This window comes from Fukomys damarensis, unplaced genomic scaffold (assembly GCF_012274545.1).
Source record: "Fukomys damarensis isolate Sample0158 unplaced genomic scaffold, DMR_v1.0_HiC HiC_scaffold_37, whole genome shotgun sequence".
NCBI classification, from domain to species: domain Eukaryota; kingdom Metazoa; phylum Chordata; class Mammalia; order Rodentia; family Bathyergidae; genus Fukomys; species Fukomys damarensis.
The window spans coordinates 69,989,201-70,012,783 of record NW_022900949.1 but is presented as its reverse complement, the minus strand read 5'-3'; positions in this window follow the sequence as shown (position 1 = coordinate 70,012,783).

The window sequence follows — 23,583 nt, the reverse complement described above, 5'->3', positions numbered from 1 at the left end:
GAAATATTCAAGTTCAGATTAACAACGAGAGGGATAAACTATACGAGTAGTGGCATAACTTTGGCAAGAACCCTTTTTAATCTTAAAAATTCATGTATCATTTATTCATTTATAATTTTAAGATTATACCCCTACTTACTTATCCTGGAAATATTTTACAAGTTTTCTAAACAACAATATATTTCAATTATCTTGAATACTAATTATATTAGAGGTGACATCATCAATAAATGAGGTGAACATTTATTTTTTTATTGTTACATATATCGCCATTAATTCCTCTCTAAATATCATTTTTGGCCACTTTCTAAACAGTTCTGGAAGTCGTTTCCTGTGAAGGTCTTTAATTGGCTTTTTTGCTGTCCTGAATCTATTCAGAACATTTGCTTTCATGGTCAATATGGCTTTAGGGGAGAGGCAGAATGGCACAGTGCCAGATCTAACAGATAAGGTGGGTGAGGGTGCACTGTGTTGTTTTTGCAATCTTTTCTTTCCATTGAGTGGCACTTCACAATCATATTCGATGCCTTTTTAATCCCACTCATGAAAGAGGGCTTCCAGAAAGGCTTCAGAAAGCAGCAAGAGTAATGGGATCAATGTGTTCGGAGAGGAGGACTATTTTGAGGGAGATTAATAGTAAGATCTTTTACTCTAATAAATATTTTTATTTAGACATGCACTATATGTTTCAATCATACCTCATAAACATCTGAGGTCTGGGAGTATACAGCTATTCTTAAGAATAGTTCTATCAAACTAACTTTCTCAAAATTTATTTTGCTTTTCAAATTGTTGTAGGTCAGAAAAAGAGAAATCTTGAAGTATTTGTTACAATAGTGAATGTCTCTTGTCAAAAACTAAACAAAATATCACACAAGAAGTGAAAATCAACTATATCTATGCATGAGTTTATAAAACCTTTCTTTTTCCCCTTTGGAACTGGGGATCAAACTCAGGACCTTGCGCTTGGGAGCCAGGTGGTTGCAGCACTGAGCTAAATCCCGGTCCCTCTCTCTATATCATTAGCAAATCAATTTGTGTAATGTAAAACAAGGAGGCTTCATTCAAAGAGTTTAAGGACAGTTCATCTGAAGGAGAATAATCATATGAGCTTTACAAGTGAAATTGCTTAAGTTTAGTATTTATTCATTTTAAAAACTATTGAAAACCAGAAACAAAATTGTCTCTTGTCCATGGATCTTGCTATCTTAAAAGAACAGACAACATAACTTTTAATAGCAAAACTGGAGTAACTTCTATTTTCAACACTTATGAATGTTCTATTTGATGACTCTAAAATATATTAAAGGTATAATTATTACAAAGCAAGAGACAAGGCAACACTTACAGATCTTTTTTTTTTTAATTCTGAAAGTCTGATATAATCACCTGAATCAACTGAAATATTATGAAAGTTAATATAACCAAAATAAGTTCAATCACAAAAGTAATCAAGAATTAACAATTCTATAACAGTTGAGAAACTGTCTCAGAGAAAAAGTTTCTTCAAAATAGCAAGAAAAATGTAACATATGAGAAAAATATTTAAATGTATTAGTAACCTAGAGACATAAAATGAAAAGACTTTAGTAATCAATGAAGGTTCAAATATATATATTACAATACTGAATAACCAAATTTAGTAACACACAGAAATATATTTTCTTAGAATTCACCCCTAAATGATTCTGTAAATGTTATTTATATGGTCTTTAAATGTTACTGAAAAAATGTATTCAATATGCCAAAGGGATTTTTCTTCAGAACTTTGCAAAATGATTCATAAGTTCACCTGCAATACACTAGAAAAATATGAGAGTTGCAAAGACATTTTTGGCAAGATAATGAGAGAGCTTTCAATACAAAATATGAACTTATACTATAAAGATATAAGAATTAAAAGTTTGATTTCACATAAGCATTAATTTAGCAAGATATAAAATTTAGAAACATACCTAAGGACCTATATTAAATCTATAAAAAAGAAAATACCTTAGATTAGTAAGCAGTATGATAGAACTTTTAGAAAATGGTATTCACATCACTTATTACACTACACAGTAAAATGAATCCCTAATGAATTAAAACTATAAACTTTAAAATGAGTTTATAAATGTATTTTGATAAATTATAGTCCCAGTCATATAAACTTGTATCAGGGATTACTTTCTAAGAATGCTACCAGAGGTAGAACTATAAAGGCAAAAGTTATTCTATTTTTCTTCCTTTTTTACCTCCGTGCAGTTACCTCTCTCCCCACCTGAAATCATCCATTTGAGATTTTCTTTTTCAGTGTGGTGCTGCTAAAATGTTTCAGGCAGGCAGATGAGGAAAGGGGTGCTAGCTTTTGAGAGACAAACACTAAGAAGATGGGATAATTGTTCAAAGAAGATGTCAATGTCTTTCTTAAAATCTTTTGTTTATTGCATCAGTGTGTTTAATACAAAGCAGTGATGTAGAAAATGCTTAGGTAACTTCAGTGTTTACTATTGCCAGGCAATCTTGCTAATAAACATGTATCTTTAATTACTATACAGTAGACATCAGTATGTCTCTCTTACAGATTTGAAGGAACTGTAGAGTTACTTGTTGCAGGTTACACAATATCTGGTTTGTCTCCAGGATTTCTGCAGAGAGTGAGGACTGGAACCTGATCTACTTATTACCACTGCCTATTTCCTGATACTTGTAGCCACTGAAAGTTTGATTCCCTAATCGTCCTTCTCCTTCAATATCCCCAACCCAGCCACAGGAGCTGAAAGTGCACACATAACTCCTAGAGTAGCGAGCCTAGATTATTTCATAACAGAGGAGTTCCCAACCGAGCCTCGTGACAGCCGGTCATCTGTATTTCCAACTACTTCCTGTCAATCACATTGCCTCTTGCCCTCCACCTCTTGTCAGATCAGAGGCAGCATCATATTCTCCTAAGAGCTGGACCCCTATTATAAATTGAGCATGCCAAGAATGTAGGGTGCACACTCTTTATGAGAATCTAATGCTTCATGAACTGGCATGGAGCTGAGGCAGTAATGCTAGCATTGGGAGGCATACTTACTACGTGTAACAAACATACACTAGCACAAAAAGAAAGCTGGTCTACGGAAAGACCATGTTCCAGGAAACCAGCTCCTTGTGCCAAAAACTTTGGAGACTGCTGCCGTGACACCTGCCAGGACCCTGTATCGGTGAAGCACTAACCTAAAATCGAAGGCTCAGAAGCTTTTCTCCACACAGCTCCTTTAACGGTAGCGTGTCCCGTGTTGGTGTGACGGCTCTGATTGGCTGCTCCCTGGCTCTATCCCAACCCTGGACCCCGTCTCTCTGCTTCTCTGTGACTGGACCTCCCGGGGGGTCTACCTCCTCCTCCTTTTGCTCTTGTGGGTCTAAAACAGTTGCATCAAGGATTCCTATAGGTGCCGATTCCACCCTGATGTTCAAAGGCCGTGGCGGGATCAGAGCTACCTCAGACACGGGGCGTCCTACAGAGCTCCACGTTGCACTGGCCCTCTCAGCGGCCGCCACCTTCCTGGTCTTAGTGTTTGTAACCCTGAATTTGGAACCAGTTGTCTCTGCAGTTCCACTGTCTACTTGAACAGGGGTAACGGAGAGGGACAGCTGTCTGGAACTGACCACCTTCCCTCTGCAGAGAGTGTTTTGTAACCTCCCATTTTATCCCTTCTGTTGCTCTTACTTCATAAGGCACCTACACGAGGATGTTCTTAGGGAATATTTCCCCTGACATTTCTCACAGCTGTGTCTTGGACCTCACAGCTGTTGTGAAGCCCAGAAAATTCCACGGACACTTCCTGGAATCACCCTCCAGTTTGACTCCAACTGTACAATACTGAAGTGACACCAGGGATACGCAGAGATCCAATAAGCACTTGCAGCTATAAAGACACTCATCACTTTGCTGTGCATCCGCCCCGCATCAGTGACAGGCCAAGAAGAAATGAGGACCATGTCTACCAGCTGGATATTGAACAGACTGATTAGCCTGTAAGCCCAGCACTCGGGAGCCTGAGGCAGGAGGATCGCTGTGAGTTTGAGACCTGGGCTACAGACTGAGTTCCAGTTCAGTCTCAACTACATGGTGAGACCCAGTCACACACACACACACACACACACACACACACACACACACACACACAAGCAAATGAATAGACTGATTAGTTTAGGGGTGGGTTTCAGTATCTGACAGGGCCCTGTGCCTCTCTTTCTCATCCCCCACAGACATCTTCCTGGAATCTGGTATTGTGGTGCTTCCGATGGTAGAGTGAAGTGTAAAGCCACCCCACTCCATCTCCATTCTCCGGGGAGAGGCAGCCCTGGGAGAGTCTGCAGACAGAGGCTTTGGTGCTTTCTGCCACAGAAGACTCTTCAAGTGTTTGTAATACTCTTGACTCCACAGAGGGCTGTTTATGTCCCAGTCTTCACTTTTTCCTCCAAGAGGGAAAATCCATCCTAGACGTCCCCTCGATCTCTCTTCCTGTGCCTGTTTTCTGAATCTAAATCATCTTGGTATTGAGTTCCTGATGTTAAAGTAGATGACAGGAAGCAGGGAGAGCTAAACAGCATGAACCAGGCAGCTGTCGTTTGGAGGGCTCTTCTTCACTTTCTGTGAATGAGTCTTGAACCCGTTTCTGTAACCTGATTGTCACTCTGTCCCTAGGCTTCAGTTCTCAATGCCCCTCTGGGAAAGATGAGCGTCCTGAGGTCTTTTCTTCACAGGTGTCACAGCCTCCTCCAAGCCAGCTGCTCCTGGGGCCACTGCTCCTGAGGCCAAGAACAGATGATTCCCATCAACAGGAGAAAATGTGGTTTGGGGCCGGGGATTCAGCTCAGTGGTTCCGCCACCTCCCTCACAAGTGCAAGGACCTGAGTTCAATCCCCAGTACCAAAAAAATAGTGTTTCTTAAAAATAAAATAGAGTACTACTCAGCCACAAAAAATCAGAAATTAGAGACATTTATAGCTAAATGGATGCACATTGATGCAATACTCATAAGTGATAAAAATAGGACACACATCTGTAAATGCCAAATAGTTTCTCTGGTGTGAGAAACTGAAAGTGTAAATAAAGACTAAACGGTGTAATAATGTGAAATAGGAAGAAAAGGCCCAAAGGGGATGGGGATCAGGAGGGGGAGGGGAAAGGAAAGAAGGGAACGGAATTAATATGAGAAAATGAAAAATAATGGAAACAAAGTCTTTGTAGTTGGGGATGAAGGGAGGGGTTGAAAGGAGGGCAGGGGAATGGGGAAAAATAAGAACCAGGATTGACTATGTAAAAGTACAAATTTCCAATAATGAATGTCATTATATTGTATACATTAAATGTACCATAAAATTCATTTAAAAAGGGGTGTCCTGAAACTGCCACATGAAGGCACTAAACTCTCAAGGCATGGTCCTAAATTGGCTTTTTCCTCCTACTCGTGGCAAAGCTGAAAAGTTATGCGATGTTGGTGGAAATCCTGTGAATCAAATCCTGAGGGACTGAAGTTAAGGAGACTTGGAATAGGAAATAGGGAAACGCACCTCTCCCTGTCACAGCTGCAGGCCATTTCAACTTCCAAGTCTCGTCATCAAAATCAGGACATAACTGGGTTTAAACAGAAGAGACAAAGTCCCATATATGCGTGCCACAAACACACAGCCGCAGATGCTCCTGAACACTGAGTTAAGAACAAAGGACATGTTTTAAAGATTCGATGGCTGAATTTAAGACTTTACCTTTAAATAAAGGTCTACATTGCTTTCCTGCCCAATAGAAGTGTTTTCCATTAATCTGTAATTTGAAACAGAAATCTCTACATGTAGTGTTTTGTTACATAAACGTATTACATTTGTGTTTGCACATTTAAAATAAACCCTAAGTTCAGTGTATGATATATCCATATAACAGCTAGCTTTTTCACTCTTAGTTTCACTCTTAGTTCAAGGCTTTTAACTTTAATCCATCTGTTCATTCAACAGATATTTGCTGAGTGCTCAATCCATGACATGCACTTTTCTAGCATTTGAGAAATGAGCAGTGATCAAGAATAGGACCAACAAATTCCTTGATATCATGACTTTATATTCTAATGAGAAAAGGTAATAAGCCCATAACTGAAGAAAAATTGTATGAAGATAAGTTTTTGTTTGTTTGTTTGTTTTGGTACTGGAGATTAAACTCAGGTCATTGTGCTTGCAAGGCAGGTGGCGGAACCACTGAGTTAAATCCCCGGCCCAAAAGATAATCGTTAAAAATGATGATATTACTGGTACATGGAATGAATAGTATTGTTGTTCCGATGACCCCTTGCCCCAAGTCCCATGTAATTATACAGGGATTTTGGAATTGATTGGATCTTGAGGGTGCTGGCTTCTTAGAGGATCGATCCATTGATGAGCTAATATTTAAATGCCCTGTTAAGAGTTGGGCCACACTGGAAGTGGTGTGTCACTGAGATGCGCCTTTGGACAGAAGATCTCCCTCTCTGATTCCCCTCTTTTCTCTCTGCTTCCTGCCTGCATGGATTGAGCAGCCTTTGTCTGCCATGCCCTCTCTCCATGCCCTTACTACCTTGGAGAACTGAACCTCCTGGAAACTGTGAGGCAAATAAACCTCTCCTCCCCTGAGTTAAAGCTTTTGGGTTTTTTGTCCCAGAGATAGGACAATGACTAATACCAGAAGTTGGTACCGGGAGTGTGTGGGTGGAGGGTTGTGCTGTGACTACACTTGATCATGTGATTCAGAAGTCTTTGGAACTTGTTGTGAAAGGATCTTGAATAAGTTTGGAGAATTGGGCTAGAGAAGACTTGGATTTCTGCAAGCAAGCTTGATAGGTGTATCTGTTCAGACTTCAGAAGAACAGAATGCTGGTAGAAACATGGGAAAAAGGCTGATGTCCATCTCATGAAGTAAAATGTTTTTAGTCTGTTTCTTTTTTTTTCAGCTTTAATTGAGTTTATTGGTACATTTTAGGGATACAGTACAGTTATATTCATTGTTGGGATCTTGTACCTCTACACGACAAGTCTTGATTCTCATTTTTTCCCCTTACCCCTGCCCTCCCTTCATCCCCTCCTCCCCTCCCGATCTACAAACACTTTATTTTCATTATCTCATTTTTTTCTTTTCCCTTTTTACCCTTCCCCTACCCATCCCACCTTCCCTACACCTTTAGCTCCTTTCTTCCCATTTCTAAATGTCAGTAATCTTATTTGGATCTTATGTATTATTGCAGATTATTCACACCAGGGAAACTATTTGGTATTTACACTTTTGTGCCTTATTTATTTCACTTAGGAGTATATCTTCAATATGTATCCATTTTCCTATGAATGAAGCTATTTTCTCATTCTTTATGGCTGAGTAATATTCCATTTTATAGAAAAACCACATCTTCTTTATCCAGTTTCCAATGGATGGGCAAATGGGCTGTTCCCAAGATTTACTATTACAAATTGTGCCACTATAAACATGGGTGCACATACTTCTCTGTGATATGATTCTTTTAGTTCTCTTGGAAAGATACCCAGCAGAGGGATGGCTGGGTCAAATGGAGCCTCCAGTCCCAGCTCTTTAAGGTATCTCCATATTGATTTCCATAGTGGTTGCACCACTCTGCACTCCCACCAACAATGGAGAAGGGTTCCTTTCTCCCCACATCTCCGCCAACATTTGTTATTGTGTGATTTCTTGATAGCAGCCATTCTTTGTGGGGTGAGGTTATTTCTGAGTCTCCAAAAATTATCAGTTTTAGAAGTACTAAAAAAATCCAAATCCAAATATTCCTCTAAAATAAAGGGCAAACTCTTAACTGAATCCTTTCAAAAATAATTTATATGGATAAATACTTCTGACATAGAATGGGTAAAACTTCTCATTCAAAGAAGTTAGGAAAAACCTCTGGGAGTAACTAACATTCACGCTGAGATCTGATAGCAAAGAAAGAACAATAATGAGAAGACTTGGGTAAGATCAGTATCAACAGAAGAGACTGGTACTGACAAAGCCAAAGAGGGCACTTCAAAAGCTAAGAGAATGGAAGAAGCAGCATCAACTGTTTTGAAAACGTCTAATCCTTTGGGAAATATAAAAATAGAAATAGAATCTATGCTAAAATCAGTTTCATTCTAGCAATTAATATGATCCATTAACTGATATATAAAACAATTGGGGAAATGTACCATCATTTCAATGACATTCATTTTCACCAAAATTTTATTCTTAGATTTTATAAATATCACTATTTATATGAAAAAACATAAAACCTTTGGGAAAGATAAAAAGGCAGAAGAATATATACTTGATTGGCCAGGTGGAGGACCTTAGAAGGTATGTTTGTCAACTTTTGTATACAACAAATGCTTGAGTCCATCAACTTAGAAATTAATTTATATAGAGATTTTGTCTTGGAGTTTTAGGGGTTTCAGTCCATGATTGACTCATCTCTTTTACTTTGAGCCACAGCTAGGACAGCATATCGTGGTGGAAACACTACTCACCTCATGATCAGAGCACAAGGAGAAGAGGTTGGCATTCTCATTATCCCCTTTAAGGTCATCCCCTCAGTGAACTGAAGACTGATCCGCATGCCCCATCTTTTAAAGGTTCCAGCACCCCTAGGATCCCCACTATGAGACACATATTTTAAAACATAGATGTTTGGGGGACATTCCAGATTTGAACTATATGAGCAGGCCTTACTGGAATCTACACAGGGAAAATGAAAAGGAGCAAGAACTGGAGATATCTCCTACCAACAATTTTTAAAAGAAATTTTGTTACAAAATCTAAAGAAATCAAGCAGTAACTGAAGAATGATGTGGCCTCAGGAAAGGATTTTTGGTTTGTTTCAAGAAGATACTGAAACCTGTTTACTACAGTAAAAGAAAATGTGCAAAGAGAGGAAAAAATGGTTCAGTAGGAAGTAGTGATAGTCAGAGCAGTCTTTGATCAGTCAAGAGAGGAAAGGTCTAGACGTCATGTGGAAAACATAGGCACAGAACACTCATCAAGAGTAACAGCAAGGTGAGTAGAACACAAGGCTGAAAACCCTTATAAATTAGTTGGGAATTGCATTAGCAGTCTAGCTTCTGTTGTTTGTATTTTCTTTAGTATGAGACATGTGCATTGAATTAGTTACGAGAGAAGTTATACAAGATTTGAGAAGAGAAGAAAACTTGAAAAGCTTGGTGACTTTTGGTGACTTGTCAGGTATAATGTGCATAGTAAATATACTTGAAGAACCATATTTACCAAAACTTCACGAGGACCAAAGGATTTTCTAAGAATAAATAATTGTTTACTGCAGTAAAATTAATATATAATTTATTATACTTATTATGCATACATTTACTGAATAAATATATACAAATTATAGCTAATAACTAAGATGCACATTGACAGAGTAAATGTGGTCATCAGTTGTATTAAAAGTTTATTCACAATTGTGGCCCAAACTTATTTCTCTTTAGCTTGGGCAACAGGACAATCCTTTTTACATAAAATAATTAAAATCCAAGCCATTGATGGATTTAGATGCTGAGTTTGAATCATTTTACACGATCCAGGGAAAATCAGAATAAATTATTTATCACTCATTGATGACTAATAGTCAAGACAGAACTTTTGTTTTCTTTATATCTGCAAGTTTCCTAAGGATGACCTTTTGAAAGAGTAAAACACTTACGTAGAAATGGATATTTGCATCCTGTCTTTGCCACTATGAAGATGTACTCTGGGTAACTGCTTACTGTACCAACATCTCTATTGTCCTTTTTTCACAATGTATGAATGGATAGTTCTGCTTCTTCAGTTTCTTAGATCTGAATTTATAATCCTTATAATAAGAAAAGCATTTATACACTGCAACATGTTTGAAATACGCTACATGTTAATGAGTTGCAATAATTTTTGCAAATTATGCAATATGTTCTGACTAGCTAAAGATACAGAGGGAGAACAAGAAACTGAGACCACAGAAATATTTTAAGAAGAAAAACAACAGTTGGTAAGCGTTAGAGCAGGGACAGGACACAAAGGAATTAGTGCCAGAAACATGTATTTTTCATCTTTTGAGCAAGTTTTGGAATGAGATTTAAAGTAAAATATGCTAATCAGAGTCAGAGCCTGATCATGAAACAGTCCATAAACTAAAGATGTCAAAGATGAAATGGCAAAACTCTAGTCTACCATTTAATCAATAGACTTCTTTTCTTTTCTTTTCTTTTTTGGTTTGTTTGTTTTGGTTCCAAGGATAAAATTCAGCACCTTGCAATTGCAAGGCAGGCACAGTGCCAGGGCCTAGGATAGTTTTCTTTCTGCTTCTATGATTTTTACTCCTATCTCAGGAAGACGTTGGAAATATGACTTGTGATAAGCCAGGCACAGGGAGACAGGGATAGCCACAAAATTAATAAAATGCTTTTAAGTCATAACCCACAAACTACTTCAGCCTGACATTAATCAAAACAATAAGCATAAGGAGAGTGCAGGCAGTTAGATTCTACTAAAAACAAGGCCATAATAAATCAAAGCAGTGTCTCATGCCAAACATTAGGGTGAGGATAATAATGGAAAATGTTAGGAACATTGGATTATGCATAATTAAAACATTGTAACTCTAGAAAAAAGGAATCACAGGACCATAATCTCCTGTGAAATAATTGGTAATATTTTCTTCTATTGAAGCATTGGCTTTTGACATCATATAATCTGTATTTGCTGCAATACCTCACTGAAAAATATGCAAACCTGCAGAGAAATAGAAAGAGGTAGGTTTTCCTTGACATACAAGGTGAAAATTATTAGAGACATAATTTGTAGTTTATTTGGTGCTTGAGAAGCAGCCTATAATTGTATTAATAAATTGGAAAATTTCAATTCATTTCTCTCTCCTTTTCATCTTTCTATAAAAGATATGACATAGAAGAACACATGGAAAAATATTTGGTGTCATTCTTGTGGGGAGCTAAAATAGAAATTCAAAATCTCAAAACCAATCTTCGAGACTTTTTTCTGAAATGGAGTGGATTGAAATGATCTCTCATGATAGATTGTGTCAGAGGAGAAGGGAAAGAGGTCATTTCTATAAGGCAGGAAAATAACATGAAATGACAGAACCCAATGCCTTAACAGTTTATGGATGTCACTGACAAACTGAAATACTGGAGGCATTTGTAGAGCTCGAATAAACTAGATGAAATAATATTTCCTATGTTAGATTTGGTGATGAAATATATGGGCTAAAGAAAAAAATGAACTGCAATTCACTCAATCAAATTAGAAATTTAAAATAAAATCTTACACTCATTCATTGTTTCACAGTATAATAATACCTCATTTCCTGAATGCTTCTGTTTGCAAACAATTCAGTTCACAAACAAGGGTGTTTGACAAAATATTGCTCATGTTTGAAAACTCCATATTGGGTGACAAATATGACGGTGACGATATTTTCACACAAACGCAGCCATTTTCCCAAAAATGTAAAGCAAATTAAATTCATAAACTAAGGTACCACCATATGTTGTTTTTCTGTAAAAAGTTTCTATGTAAGATCTACAAAAGCATTTTGTGGATCACTGACAAATGAAATGATGTCTTCTTGGGAGAGCATTATATGTTATTATCTCATCTTAGCAAATGATTTTTGTGCATGAAGTTTTAAAAATGGGGTGTGTGGGGCCAGGGATTTAGCTCAGTATTTTTGCCACTTGCCTCGCAAGCACAAGGACCCAAGTTCAATCCCTGGTACAAAAAAAAAATGGCAGTTAAAAATCATTAAATACATCATAGTTTATAATTATGATAATGCATCAAAGTTCTTGGGCTTCTACTTATTTGCATTTCTACTTGAAGGAAAATGTCATTCTCACTTGCATAGGAGCAGTGATAAACTTTTATTTATCATTCATTTTTAAAATTTAGAAAATTTAGGCCTGTAGAAGTTTGAAATTTACTGTAGATTTTTTTCTTTGTGTGTGTGTGTGTGTGTGTGTGTGTGTGTGTGTGTGTGTGTACCAGGGATTGAACTCAGGACCTTGTGCTTGCAAGGCAGGCAGCGGAACCACTGAGCTAAATCCCTGGCCCTACTGTAGATTTTAGTCTCTAAATTGAATGGAAACTGAAATATCTATTTAGTCTAAACACCCAGAGGAAAAAAAAATTGATCTCAGAAAAGTGAAAGTGTTTGCCTAGTAATCACAGGAATTAGCATTAAATGAATAAAATTGAAATAGAATGGTCTGTACTCCAGTCTCCTATTTTATCCAAGGACTCACTTATATGAAAGTCTTTCCATAATAATCATAGAAGTTTAAATGAAAGCAACCACTTAAATTATTTTGCTATCATTAAAATAATCACTTAAAGTGTTAGGAGTAACAATAGTTAAAATACATAGGCATTTCTAGCAATTAATTGATTTTAACATTTTAATTTTTGAAATACATAAAATGTTGAATTAATGAAATGTAGGCTCAAGTTTTTCTTTTTAATTCATTAAATTTATTGGTATATTTTAGGTATACAATATGATGACATTCATATATGTCATATATATGACATTCAATATGATGACATGTATATATTTACATGATATATCTCAGTTCTTAATTTTCCCCACTCCCTTGCCCTCCTTTTAACCCCTCCACCCCTCATTATTTACAAAGACTTTGTTTCCATTTTTTTGCTCTTTTCATATTTTCTCTTTCCCTTCTTTCCTTTTTCTGCTCCCTCATTTCCCCTTCCCCTTTGGACATTTTCTTCCTATTTCACATTCTTTATCATATATTTTTACCCTAATTTACACTTTCAGTTTCTCACACCAGAGAAACTTCTGTAGTTACATGTGTGTCCTATTTATTTAATATGAGTATGGCCTCAATGTGCATCCACTTAGCTATAAATGTCTCTAATCTCTCATTCTTTATGGCTAAGTAGTACTCCGTTGTATTTTTTAAAAATCTTGTTTATCCAGTCATAAGTTGATGGGGATTTGGGCTGTTTCCGAGATTTAGCTATTGTAAACTGTGCTACTACAAATATGGGTGTGCATATATCACTGTGGTGTGCTTCTTTGGGTCGATACTCAGCAGAGGAATAGCTGGGTCAAATGGAGCCCCTAATCTAGCTTTTTGAGCTATCTCCATTCTGATTTCCACAGTGGTTGTACCAGTCTTTACTCCCACCAACAGCGAAGCAGGGCTCCTTTTTCCCAACAACTCCAACAGCATTTGCTATTTATTGATTACTTTTTAAAAATTTAATTTTATTGGTACATTTTAGATATTCAATAATTCATCATTGGAACTTTGCACCTTTACATAATATATTTTGGTTTTGATATTGTTTCCCTATTCCTCTGCCCTCCCTTCAACCCCGCTACCCCTCCCTACTTAAAAAGTTTGTTTCCAACTTTTCATTTTCTCATATGAATCTCATTTCCTTCTTTCTTTTCCCCTACCCACTCACTTCCCCTTCCCCTTTGCCCCTTATCTTCCCATTTCACATGAAATTATACCTTTTAGTCCATAGCAGCCATTCTGTCTGGAGTGAGGTGTAATCTCAGCATTGTTTTCATATGCATCTCTCAAATGACCAGTGATGTTGAATATTTTTTCATACGTTTATTTGCTGTTTCTACTTTCTTCTCTGAGAAATATCTGTTCATTTCAGATGCCGATTTTTGCATTGGGTCTTTAAATTTAGGAGGTCTGATTTTTTTTAAAGTTCTTTATATATTCTAGATAGTAGACCTTTGAGGAGAAACAGCTGGTAAATTTTTTTTCCCACATTGTGGATTAGCTCTTCACACTGCTGGTGGTTTCTCTTGCTGTGCAGAAGCTTTTTAATAAGATGAGATCCCAGGTGTTGATTCCTTGTACTAGCTCACATGCAACATAGGTTTTGCTCATGAAGTCTTTTCCTATGCCAGTGTCTTTAAGAATTCTGCCTAACCTCTCTTCCATCCAGTTTAGTGTTTCTGTTTTAACGTCTAGTTATTTGATCCATTGCATTTTAGTTTAGTGCATGGTGAGAGATATAGGTGTAGTTTTAATCTTTGTCTATTTGAAAGTCAATTTTTCCAGCACCATTTAGTAAAGAGGCTGTCTTTCCTCCAGTGAAGGTGTTTGGCTTCTTTGTCAAAGATGAAGAGGCTGGGTATGTCTGAAGTTGTCTGTGTAGCTTCTAATCTGTCCACTGATCCTCAGGTCTGTTTCTTTGCCAGCACTATGCTGTTTTTATCACAGTAGCTTTGTAGTATAGTTTCAAGTTGGGGATTGTGATACCCCAGTATTAGCTCAAGTTTTAAACAGCTAAATCACAGGTTGTCTTCTTTTCCTTTTGTATCCTTACATCCCTTTTCACTTTCTCTTCTCCTTTCTTTCCTTTTTCTCTTCCTCTTTCTTTTTCTCCTTCATCTTCATTTATCCTCTTCTCTTTGCCTCCTTTTTTAAAATTTAAATGCCCCAAACACTTTGATCCTCTGCCTTTATAATAATAATAATAATTTCTAGTGGAATTCTCTGGGTGACTTTCTTCTGATTAATACAGTATTGGAAAGTAACCCTCTGTAACTTCTGGGTCATAAAAGGAATTGCAACTTTTACTTTGCTCAAATTTTTTCTTAAAAGTGCCAGTGGCCATGTGAATAGGATGCTAAAAAAGTTATCTGGAGAGTCTCTTGTATTGACAAACTGAGGCCCTTTGCCTGTAGCCATTTGAGTGACTTATCTTGGTATTGGGTGCAAAACATCATATCACAGCCATCCTCACAGCCTTCAGCTTCATAAAAGACCCAGTGGACAGCCATTCAGCTATGTTGCTCATGAATTCTTAGCCTACATATACAGTAAGATAATAAATATTTGTTTCTCAGCTTTGGAGGTAATTTGTAGCGGTCTGTAATTAATTAATTAATAGAGGCATGCTACTTTTATCATGACATGGTTCCTAAAATTATTTAGAAATCCTTATTTAAAAATGTAATTACACAAGTATATATTCTAAAAGTGATAGAAAAATTCAAATGAATAAATATGAACAAGAAGTATCTTATGAAGTATTCTAAATAGCAGTTGTTCACATTTTATTTGAAGATATTTAAGAATTTAATTAAGTGTAAAAAGGTTACCAGGCATTCAACTTCAACTTTGGTGCTGGGGAAAACTGTGTTTTTCCACCCCATCAGACTTGAAATATTCATAGTTCTGAAGAAAGAAATAAGGTTAAGTAATCAAGAAAATGCCTCCTCTTGGTACCAATGTACCAATCTACAGCCATCATTTATAAAGTACTGGGTTTCCTATAAGACATTTTCTATTGGGCTTAATTATGCAGCAGGTGGTATGTGACCACATCAAAGTTATTATCCCCTTCCATTTAAAGGAAACACATTAGCAAGGTTTGTCGCAAAATAAAATTACTGTAATAAATGCGAAATAAGAGAAATTTTCACAGAATGTAGATGAAAAGGCCAAAGAAACTAAGTGAAAAAGAGAGCTGTATAGGACCTGTTTATGAGATAGAATCAAATGCTGTAATTGTTGACATGGAATACTATAAGGATGTATATTGTTAAGCCAAATGTATGCTAGATAAAAGTGTGCTATCACTGTGCACAGAGCAAGCATAGTAAAGACATTCTAAATATTACTTTGAAAAAAATTGGAAAGTGGTACAGTTTTATTTTCTTAAAGAAAAAGAAATAACAATGGGCCGGGGATTTAGCTCAGTGGTTCTGCTGCCTGCTTCACAAGAGCAAGGACTGTGTTTGATCCCAGTCAGATATAATAGAAAAGAAAGAAAAGAAATATCAAGTTCATAAAGGAATACACAAAGCAGAGAACAAAACAATGAAGCTAAAACCATAATAAAGGAACTAACTGAAGAAAACTTTCCAGACTTGAAGAATGCAGTAGGCCTGGAAATAAAGAAGGCTCACGGGCTACCTTACACTTTAATAAGAAGAAAACAATACCTAGACATGTCCTGGTGACCTTTTCCACTTCAAGGATAAAAAAAAAGTACCGCAACTTTCCAGACAGAGAAAGCAGGTTATCTACACAGGGTCAAAAGTCAGGCTTAACTCGGACTTTTCTCATGTATTTCTAATGCCAGGAGACAATGAAACAACATCTACAGAGAGTTTCATGGGAAAATAAATTTAGACCAAAAATTATATTAATGTTCCCTGCCAAATTAATATTTGTACATGAAGGAAGACACTCTCAGATACCAAAAAGTTCAAAAAATATTCTGACCAAGAACCTTTTCTGAAAATCTTGTTGAATTTACTGCAACCAACAGAAAAATTAAAAAGAGTAAAGACATAATTATACAAAAGATTTGTTAGTTAAACTAGTTAGGTACATGAAGTCTAAAATTGTTACATATAGGATAATAAACCTAAATGAAAAATAGATTTGTAAGTTAGCTCTAAAACTTTTGGTTTATGTAGTTTTAAATTGTAAAAGTGCATGTTATATATTCAATATACTGGAAAAGTAAATACTGTTTTATTTTTGCCACATAATATAAAGATGCATGTTTTAAGCCAAATTTACATTAGATAAAAGTGCTTTTTCACTATGGGCAGGTTAAATTCAGAAAAGACATTCTAAATGTTAATCTGACAAAATTGGAAAATGGTACAGTTTTATTTCATTTAAAAGCATAAATAGTTCATAATGTTGATATTGATAAGGTAAAGAGAAAATTTCTAAACACCATTTGGAGAGTGGCAGGTGTGTTTGAAGTAGTGAATTGGGGAAATAGTAATTTCTGTATCTTACGGTAGTTCATATAAATCAATTTGTTATTCAGTGTGGACAAAAATGAATTATATATATTGAAAACTTAGGAATTGAGAGCAAGTCAAAAATTAAGAAAAATAAACAAAAAGGAGTATCAAAGAAGCATAAAAATTTTTATATTGACAAAGATACAGGTGAATTGTACTCATAAAATTATTAAACTCCCAATTAATAAAGTATAAATTTAGTGAAAAAGTCAATCTCTGATCCGAGATACTCACATTTGTATAAAACAAAAGTTAAAGGTGTCTAAAGTTAATAGAAACTGTTTAGGTTGTAGAAATGGAGAATAATCTTTATTAGGCAGAAATAAGGATGGTCCAAGAAATTCAACATTTAAGAGACTATGTGGCATTTATGTTTAAGATTGTTGTTCTATATGTTGATGTAGGTGGTAGCTTTTACTTTTGCAGACTGATATAGATACACATTTTAAAACACGTTTAAAATTAGTGATTTTATGTACTTAATATTCTTTGAATAATCCTTCAGTTAAAGAGAACACATAAAAAACAAGAAAGAAAAATAAAGTCCACTAGGAATGTCCACAGTAAGATGCGAGGGCTGCTAACTCTAGAGAAAGACAACCGCGTGTAGGACCCAAGCTTCACTTCTACCTACAGGTATCACCTTTAATAACCGTCTTAATTTATCATTGCCTCATTTACTGCATCTTTAAAATGGAGATACTAAGGCTATTTTTAGCTACTGGGTTTATAGTAAGATTTAAGTCACTGGAACTTTATAAGTTTATAAAGGAAAATTTCATTTGCACTGTGAAAATCATTGAATACCTATGTGCTATTAATGTTATATTGTAATATTTAATGAAATCTTGTATTCTGTTCTTTTCGTAACTATGGTCCTTAGTGGACTTTGAGATAATCTCTTAACTCTCTCTTTGAAATAGTTCTTCTATTGTCACTTTTTCCCACAAAATTTTGGAATTTTTTTTTTCCCCTGCTTAGCTAACTGTTGCTTGCAAGTTGTCTTTTCTTTTCCTTTTTCTTTTCAGTCTAAGCACCTAGTGTCCATCTTTTTATCTCATCTTTCCTCTTTCCCGATTCTGCCAAAGAGATCTGTTTCAGACTAGTGCTCTTATTTACCAAGTTTCTGGATGGTTTAGCTCCCATCCTACTGAGAACAATTTGTTCCCTCATTCACTGCGCACAAGCCACAGTAGCCCTCTTTCTATTTCCCAAATATACCAAGGTCTTTAAAGCTTCAGGGTGTTTTCATGTATTAAGTTTCTATAATATTCTTATGTTGGCTTTCTATATGATTTATCTCATTTTTATCTTTTTTTTTTTTCTTCATGGTACAAGGAATTGAACTCAGGACCTTGCACTTGCAAAGCAGGCACAGCACCACTGAGCTAAATCCCAGGCCCTCATTCTTTATCTTAAAAAACCTTCCTGACCACTGCCTATTACTCTTCTGTTATTTCTTATATTCTACTTACTATAACCTTATTTTATGTTCTTCAGAAGAGATAAAAGACTTTTTATCATAGCTGATTTTTGCTTTAGTTTGGTTTGTTTTTATTTTTGCTTTTTGTGATGCTGAGGATTGAACCCGGGGCTTTGTATATGCCAAGCAAGGGCTCTACCACCAAACTGCACCCTAAGACTAACATAGCCTTGCTATATGAAATCGCTTGTGCTAAATAAAGAATAAAAACAGAAGAATACTGCTTTATCACACTATGAAATCTGTATTCAAAGTATATTTAGGGCAAAAAATCAAAACTGACACTTTAGAAATGGAAGGCAAATTAAGAATGCAAAAAGACAAAGGACAAAAACAATAACAGGCACCACAATTGCTTAGAGCTGGGACATCCAAGATAAATAGTCAAACATTGATTCAATTGAAACAAGAAAAAAATTGTTTTGTCCACCGCTAATTGTGTTATAGTTTTGTTCTTAATGATATTTGTTGTCAGCAGTCACGGCTTTGTGAAGCAAGTGCATCTTGTTTTAGCTGTGTGTATAGTTTGTATAGAATAATTATATAATGGATGTCAATTACAGGGCTGATGCTTGAGCATCATTAATGTCATATCCTTTCCTTTGTCAAAGCCTTTAACTGTAACACTGTGAGAATAACACTTCTTCCCTCATCTCCCTATTGTAACGCATGCCATTAAAGTGAAAAGAAATGCTATATTTATCTTGATATATATTAAAAATAATGAAGAAGATAATTACCAAGGGTGCATTGCAATTTCATGACATTTCTGTTACAAACTACTCAGTTTGCCTTCTTTTAGTTCATAATGCCTGAAAATATCTTATGATTCAAATACAATCATTGAATTAATTTATCTCTATTACTTTCAGTGCTATGCTTGTGGTATAGGGTCCAGTGATGGGAAATCAAGTTTGGCAAAATGGAAGAGTGAAAACTGGTTATTCATGTGTGTTTTATCTGGATATTGAGTTTCTCTGCACTGTCAGAGGTAGCGCCAAATATTCAAGGTATGCCTACCTAAGTGATAACCAATGGACAAAATGATTTTGCATCTGATGGGTCTTAACTATGAAAGTTGTCTGTGTGATGGCACTTCTTTATGTAGTATGTGCCAAATACTGATGGGCAGAAATGGACCCAGGAGAATACCACTTCGCCATCTTTCACACAGATGTTCTTCATTACCAGAATTTTTATTATGAAGCACAGGATTTTTTTCTCTCACATGCCGAAAGAACGACAAACACTGACCAAATTGACTTTGGGAGATACTAATCATAAATGAATGTATTAGCAGATTCACAAAGCATGCTAATAATGGTTTAAAATAGTTGCCAAATATTTCTTTTGCTCTCTATAATAATGAGGAGTGCTGAAATGCAGTTTTCAAATTTTTGATGCAACAGAAATTTTATATTATAGAAATGATCATAAAATTAACTGATAATACAAAGTAAATAGTTGGGCAGAAAGGAAATATATTTAATAATCCATATAAAATGACAGATAATAATTTAAGAAAATTAAAATATGTAGAAGTAATGCTGAGTGGAAAATAGTGTACAATTTCCTTTCCTTTTTATTAATTTGCTGTATCTAGCTAGGTCACCTAAGTACAGTTGGTCTTATATGTTTATATTCTATTTATCTTAAATCATTACATTTATTACATTAATTCATTACAATGTCACATTTAACATAATTTTCCAACGAAGTTCTATTATTGAGATATTTGTATTTCATCTCTTGCTTAACTTAAATAATAGGCGGAAAATGCCTTGAGGGAGAGTCTGCATTTTAATCATCTCTATAACTGATCACTTGAGAAATGCAAATTCAAACAACACTGAAATTCCATGTCACTCCAGAAAAAATAGCTATCATCAAGAAACGGACCAATAACAAATCCTGGCAGGGATGTAGAGATGTTGGTGGGCATAAAAATGGGTACAACCAATATGGAAATCAGTATGGAGATTCATCAAAAAAACTAAAACTAGAGGTTCCATTTAACTCCGCTATTTCCCTTCTGGGTATCTTCCTGAGAGTTAAGAACATCATACCACAGTGATACATGCATACCCATGTTTAAGGCAGCGTAATTTATAATAGTTAAAATCGTGGAAACAGCCCAGATATTCATCAATGGATGAATGCATAAAGAATATGTGGTTTTATATACAGTGATGTATTACTCTGTCATAAAATTAACTTGATACATTTTCAGATAAATTAATGCACCTTGATACCATACTTTTAAGTGAAATAAATGAGACATTCCTGTTTAAATATCACACTGCATCTCATGTGTGAGAAACACAGAGGGTAAATAAGGACCAAAGTAGAAGACAGATATTGAGAAGTAGGAATAAAATGTTCTATCCTGAAGGGGTACAGGAAGGGGAAAAGGGAAATCGAAAAAAGAGAATAGAAGGAAAAAATGAAAACAAAGCTTTTGTAAATAAGGAGTGAAAGAAGAGCTGAAAAGAGTGGAGGGGAATAAGGAAAAAAGAAAATCAAAATATATTACGTACAGGTACAAATTCCCTATGATGAATGTTATCATTTTATATGTATATTGTACAAATAAAATTAAATTTTAAAAATTGTCTCTATATCAACAAGAATAACATGTTCTGCATGTTATAAATATTTATTTTATAAAAATAAAATAGCTTCTCATTAAACTTTTCTCCTTGGTTTCAGTGAACAGTACCATAATTCAGCTTGTTTGACTCTTTCCCACTATGAAGTATTTCTTTTGCTGTGATTTCTCCTGTATTTTGATATCAGAATCATTTTGAAGTGCCCACAAAGACTATAAAGTCTACCTACTTTCTTTAAAGTGCCTCATGCTCTTAATCTGCTTTAAAAATCCTTTACTAATTGAATGTTTTAAAAAAACACTTTAAATTTCTGTGAAATTAAAACTGAAAATTGACAAAATTCTACAATATTTTCCAAGGCAAATTAGTTTAAAATTTCAAATAGTTTTGTCCTTAGACTTTTAGATCATATCATTCCTCTCGGTCTTCTTTCAAGACTGAGCTTTTTGAAAGAGGGTGGAGTGTTTGGAATGTATATTCATGCACTTTCCGACACACCAGCAGGTGAGTGTGGAACACAAATGTGCTGTACCTTCCCAGTCTCAATGGAAAAGAAGCGCAGCCAAGAAGGGCAGCAGCGTTTTCAGACACTTTGATGTTTCTCTGCCCCTTGTTTATTGTGCCATAGTAAGCATATGGTGGCAGATGAAACTACTGACGGGCAAAGTCAGTATGCTAAGAGAAAAAGCAAGGAAGAAACAGAAAACATCTAGGTCACACATCACAAACCGCTGTAACAGAACAATGGTGAAAACAGAAGTATGATTGGCACACCCAGTTAGTGGATTAATGGAAATTCTGGGAAACTGAACACAGCACAAGAATTTGCATGAAAAAGTTGTTAGTACAGCAAACATTTGGCCTTATGTGACATTTCTTTTGGCTTAAAAAAAAAAAAAAGACAGGGTGATGGAGAAAGCTTCTGTTCCCTTCCTATTATACTTTAAACTCCACTAAAAAAAAAAAAAACTAAAGCACTTTTTTTTTTTATAAGATTCTCTATTGTGTCTGTGGCACCTAAAGACAAAAGTTATGAGAATTTTTAAAACTTTGTCCCTGAACAGTCCTCCTCATCATTTTAAAAGGTAACATAATTTATTTTTCCTTGTCATGCTTACTTTAAAATTCTCCAATATCAAATAGCACATCATGAATGATGTTTGTATCTAATGTCACACCCTATATGACATTTTGTCCCCGAGGAAGCACATGTACGTATAATTCCAAGAATAACCCGAACAGTCTCTTGACTTTTTCTAAAAAGAAGACCTCATTCCTCTTTAATGCAGAGCTACAAAGGGGATTATATTGCAACAGGCATGGTGAAACCAGGGAATCAAAAGTATTGAAGGGAGAGAATAAGATTTTATTATCAGGTACATACAAAAACCCCAGAGTAACTTCAGATATGCAGTGGGAATTATTTCAGACTTGAATCAGTCACAAAATTGACCCAGTTTTTTTTTCTCAAAATCTTTTTGAGAAAAGATTCATACACAGGATTCATACCTTTTGAAAATACCTATTGAGTGAACATTAATGGGCAGACACTACATAGACACTGGAAATAAAATAATGAACTAAAAGAGACATACACAGCTCCTGATCTCAGGGAATTAACCACTTAGTTGGGATCAAAGCCATCAAACTACCACACAGACAATTGTGTAATCGCATATTAGGCTGATTCATATGAAAAGAACATGATACCATAGGAGTATACAAGAAAGACATTTATATTAGAGAAGTCTCCTGAGCAAGTAATGGTTTAAGCCAAATGCAATATGAATTAAGTAGAAGTGGATGTTGAACAAGTGGAAGAGGCAAGGAAAAGGCTCATGCAAGTAGTCAATAATGGGAATATACAAACTTGCCTGAATATTAGAACTTGCTTTGTAAATATATTTGGATCAAAAAAGAGAGTAAAGAGAGGATTGTTTAATAAAGGGCTGGCACTAAATCTATCACCCATAGACCAAGTCTACTCCTCTACCTGATTTTGCAAATAACATTTCAATGGTGTGTAGCCGTTCACTTTCCTTTGCACGTTGTTTATGACTGTTTTAGTGCTGCATGATCAGAGTTGAATAGTAATGAGAAAAAGTACTTTCCCCCCAAAGAAACTAAAATATTTTCTTCCAGACACATTATGGGAAATATTTGCTTATTCTTGGTTTATGAGACAGCATTAAAGAACAGTCTCATCATTTGTTGAAAAGTGACTTTATACATGTCAATGGGGAAATTTGTAGTATAATGGAAAAAACATAAAACACTTTTGTGTCTAGGGTGTGAGGAAAATCCTTTGTTAACAGCTTCCGGAACTAAAAGTCAAAGGTGAACTTAATAGCTTCAACCCTACCAAAATTAAAGATTTATATTCAAAAGAGTACTCTAAGGAGAAACTGTCAAATAAATGATTCATTGGAGAAGATAAATAAATATATATCTCCATTTTCCTGTAAAGCTCAATGTGATACTTGCTCTTCTTTAATATAACGCAGGGAAAATAAGGAGACAATGGGCTACTATTGGAAGGCTCACAGTTTCCTTAATCATGCTTTTGCTTTCTTTGTTAAATTGCACTGTTGCACTGGGCACGGTGTAGCAGTAAAGACTGGTATCATCCAGGCATCTCATGGAAGCTTGATAGAGTGGCAAAAAAAAAAAAAAAAAAAAAAAAAAA